This window comes from Penaeus monodon, chromosome 7 (genome assembly GCF_015228065.2).
Source record: "Penaeus monodon isolate SGIC_2016 chromosome 7, NSTDA_Pmon_1, whole genome shotgun sequence".
Classification (NCBI taxonomy): Eukaryota; Metazoa; Arthropoda; class Malacostraca; order Decapoda; family Penaeidae; genus Penaeus; species Penaeus monodon.
Genome location: NC_051392.1, coordinates 38,134,437 through 38,139,436, shown reverse-complemented (window position 1 = coordinate 38,139,436; position 5,000 = coordinate 38,134,437). Strand labels below are relative to the sequence as shown.

Here is a 5,000-nt window from a genome sequence, read left to right as displayed (position 1 = left end):
TTGTAAAGGCCTACTTTCCCTGATCCTTAGATGTTTATGTTAAAAAATTGCTTGATTATTACCTTCTGTTATCGGTCAGAAAATTTGACAGCGTTTGTATGCTATATTTCATTCATTAGTGTATAAAATGCAACCCTTATTTTACCTACGATAACTACGGTATCAAAAACCAGGAAAATAATTTCGTAATAGAGAATCTGTTATAGCTTATGTTAAAGGTAAAGTACCCTGCGGACGGTATTGGTGGTTACTCTAACCCGCGATAAGAGCCAAAATACCATGTCGCCTTCTGTAAATGTTACCCTAACATCAATACAACTAAACAACCAGTTCTCTGTCTTGATGACCTGGGTATTCTCATGTGTACCCCTCGTCTGAGGTAGTTCGGCAGGCAGCGTCACTAAATAAACCTCAGAGCTGCCTCTAAGAACTTATTCCGAATAAAATGGTAGGCTGAGTCGTGAAAATTATAAGTGGGGGAATTAGCTCTGCATATCAGTGACATGACAGAACTGTATCTTCCAGTTAGGCTTTTTCACCCAAAGAAAGTGGTCATCGGTTAAAGATCTTTAGTGGATTTGTAAGTATTTGATTTGAATGAATTTACAAGTTATTTCCGTTAACAGTGGTAAATGATTTTTTTCATTCCTAAATAATAGGACAGTGAACAAAGGGATCCACACCACAGTTACAAAGGATGGTACACAGTGTTAGTCAAATAAAAAAAAAACTTCGTTTACATTAGTGATACACCTTTTTACACAACTGCTCAGACACTTCTCTGCAAGTCTCTAACAATCCACACATTTTTTTTTAGACAATTAGGTTTGGCCTTTGACATTTCTTCATATCTGTTTGTCACCGTAACAAAAGTGTCTGACAATCCAACAAAATAATTTGACATGTGGTTACTCATTATGCTTGACAAAGTGCAAATATACCCTGACAGTGGTAATGAGAAACTGAATGGTTTCAAAATATCTATTTGTCAGATAAAATATATATATATTCTTTCTCTCTCTCTCTCTCTCTCTCTCTCTCTCTCTCTCTCTCTCTCTCTCTCTCTCTCTCTCTCTCTCTCTCTCTCTCTCTCACTCTCTATCTCTCTCCCTCTCTCCCTCCCTCTCCCTCCCTCCACACACACACACACACACACACACACACACACACACACACACACACACACACACACACACACACACACACACACACACACACACACACACATACACACACACATATGGAATGTAGATCATCCTGTAAACTGAGCAAATCCTACGCAGGCTACTTTGACGTCGTCTCAATATCTGTTCACAGGTATGTTCTGTATGCACTTAGGATGGCAAGCTCTCCGTTGTTTTCTCGAGACATAGTCATGTTTAAATTTTCAGTCATTATTCAAAGAAGTTCGTCGTCATTTAAACTGTCCGCCCCCCCCCCCCCCAAAAAAAAAAAAAAAAAAAAAAAAATGATCCTGCTTCAAACTGATGACTCACGTCCTTTGTCTGAGACCCTCTGGCATTGTCTAGGAGGCATAGTGGCTTACTATACTGCTGTGCAATGTGTATTAAAGTACTGTGTGTGTGTATGTGTATGTGTATGTGTATGTGTATGTGTGTGTGTGTGTGTGTGTGTTCAAGTTTGCTTTTTTCTGAGTTGCTACACAACTCCACTTTATTCAGCTTGAAAATATATTTGCACAATATACATAGTATGTACCCATATTCCACTCGAAATTCATACAAAAACCGGTAATAGTAATAGAAAAATGAATATCTACCGACCATTGCAAAATCAGTGGACCATTTGTCAACATAGGTTTCCGTAGTGTAGTGGTTATCACGTGCGCTTCACACGCGCAAGGTCCCCGGTTCGATCCCGGGCGGAAACATCTTTTTTAATTGGAATATATTTTTTCCAAAAGCAGTGGGAATTCATCGTTCACGTAATGCAGGTTTTCTTTCTCTACGACGGATAAAAAATGCATTATCTAATACGTCTTTTTTGCTCTTTCAAGTAACCTTCATGTATAGAAAAATCTTTTGTGATGGTTGTGTAAACAAAGATTTTTTTAAAAGTTTTTAAACAACCTTATAACTTTGCGTTTACAATTTAATACACTTTTTGCACTGTTTTCCAATTATATAAGCTAACAATTTGCCATCCCTCTCAAAACTGTTTCCGCCCGGGATCGAACCGGGGACCTTGCGCGTGTGAAGCGCACGTGATAACCACTACACTACGGAAACCCTTCGGTACTGAGAGAGGTTCAATTCTGGACACGGCCTTAAAATGTATTATTTTGTTTCTCCACTATCATTACTATAGGGAACTGGCTCGTTAATTCATTATTTCAGCTAAATGCGTCACTCTGATCACAGGAAGTATTTTTTAATTAGCCACAGTAAGCTAAATTACACAACAATCGGTGCATTTCTATACGATTACCACATGATTCTTCCAACTCATTATTGAGTGATTCTTGTCAATTTTTTTTTTTCTAGATAATCACTAGATTATCATCAAACCATTCTTCTAGATTATTATCAAACTATCCTCCTAAATCATTCTCAAAAAAATATTTTATATGATTATCAAATAGTCACCAGGCAGTACTTACTCACAAGGTCGACAAAATATATGAATAAGATTCCCAATTCCATATAAACGCAAAGTATTTCACGAATTTGGTTGTTTCACGAACTGCCGACTTTTCACTTTTATCAAATACATACATACGTTAACACACTTAGAATGAATTATCACACTGATTTAAAGCTTTACTTTTTAAAAGGGTGCATCTCTCTGCTTCTTCTTTTACTAAAATGGCGCAGGTTTTCCATTAAAGTAATTAAACGTAGGTTCATATATGTAAACATCTTCAACTGGTTGGGTGAATTAACTGTGTGTGTGTGTGTGTGTGTGTGTGTATGTGTGTGTGTGTGTGTGTGTGTGTGTGTGTGTGTGTGTGTGTGTGTGTGTGTGTGTGTGTGTGTGTGTGTGTGTGTGTGTGTGTGTGTGTGTTGTGTGTGTGTGCGCGCGCGTGCGTGCAAGTTCTTATATATATATGTATATATATGTACAAGTTCTTATATATATGTATATATATATGTACAAGTTCTTATATATATGTATATTATATATATATATATATATAATATATATATATATATATTATATATATATTATATTATATATATATATATATAATATATATATATATATATTATATATTATATATATATATATATATATACACACACATACATATACACACAGTATAAGTATACATATATATAATGTGTACATGTATGTATGTTCATGTTTATATAAATATGTATATATAGCATGTATTCATGTATGTATGTATATGTTTATATATATATATATACATATATATATATATATATTATATATATATATATATATATATATATATATATATATATATATGTATATATATGTATATATATATATGTATATATATATATTATACATGTATATATATTATATATATGTATATATATGTATATATAAACACATATTATATATATATTATATATATTATATATAAATAAATACATACACGCATACATATATGTTTGCTTATATATGTGTGATATACACATGTATGTGTGTATGTATGTATATATAGCCATACATATATACACACATTAACACTCACTTGCGCGCACACACACACACACACACACACACACACACACACACACACACACACACACACACACACACACACACACACACACACACGCACACGCACACGCACACGCACACGCACACGCACGCACGCACGCACGCATACCCACATACATGCACGCACACCCACATACATGCACGCACACATACATGCACGCACACATACATACACGCACACATACGTACACGCACACATACACGCACGCACACATACACGCACGCACGCATAAACACACGCACACACCTATACATGATTATATTTCATAGTTCGAACTTTCATAAGAGTTGATATCTTATCTTGTAAGCCTCCGTGGCACAATCGGTTAGCGCGTTCGGCTGTTAACCGAAAGGTTGGTGGTTCGAGCCCACCCGGGGGCGCTTGTTTAATTATGAAAAACGTTGGTAGTCGGCGCAGCCCCTATCACTCAGTCTCTAGAAATCGAAGAACAATTTCCATTATGAACTATATGTTATATGTAAAACTCTCCCCGCTTATTTTTTTTTCCTTCCTCAAATATGAATAGAAATTTGTCCTTAATATATATACTATTAGACTCATCGTTTGGCATTTCAATAACAACGCCGATTGGTTGCGAGCTATCACCGTTGCTACTAAATTTCGCAACTGCCCATCGCTCCTCACAAGTACCCAAGGCTGCGAAGAACGTCAGCTGTGTTAGACGTCCTGTTAGAGTGACTGAAATTTGGGGTGGCAAAGGCTGCTTATGTAATACAGGTACAGGTCTCCTTTGTCTCTTTCCAATATATACGCTCAAACAACTTTTTTTTTTTTTTTTTTTTTTTTTTCAACAATAAAGGTAATAATAATAATGTTACTAATGTACGAGTTTTAATAACAATAACATTCTCTATGGATAAATTTCCGAAACTGACAGCCCCCAATTTAACATCGAGCAGAGTGGCGCAGTGGAAGCGTGCTGGGCCCATAACCCAGAGGTCCGTGGATCGAAACCACGCTCTGCTACATATAAGTTTTCGACACTTTTATCATAAATACGATTTCGATATCAACGTATGTTACACAGTTAATGTACAGAGCAGGTATCATAATTTATTACCTCGTAATGGTAGCTTTATACCTTTGCCTTTATACACTACTCAGTGAAATCCTGCCTGATACAGTTGGCAGGAAAGATGATTATATCGGGTTATATCTTTTTTCTATAGTAGATTTTCTCGTCCCAGAACTTGACAGTTATACAATCAAAGGAAAAGAAAAGAAAGTCGTAGAGCATTAATACGTAATATATAAATTCTTTCAT

General features: G+C 35.7%; 3 non-coding genes across 3 annotated transcripts; 2 read left to right on the top strand and 1 right to left on the bottom strand.

The window, feature by feature from the left end:
- Positions 1-1,818: 1,818 nt before the first annotated feature.
- On the top strand, positions 1,819-1,891 carry Trnav-cac. Its single transcript has one exon. It is a non-coding gene; the product is annotated as a tRNA-Val (tRNA).
- Positions 1,892-2,176: 285 nt separating this feature from the next.
- Trnav-cac lies at positions 2,177-2,249 on the bottom strand. The gene has a single exon. It is a non-coding gene; the product is annotated as a tRNA-Val (tRNA).
- Positions 2,250-4,021: 1,772 nt separating this feature from the next.
- Positions 4,022-4,095, top strand: Trnan-guu. Its single transcript has one exon. It is a non-coding gene; the product is annotated as a tRNA-Asn (tRNA).
- The last annotated feature ends 905 nt before the right edge of the window (positions 4,096-5,000 follow it).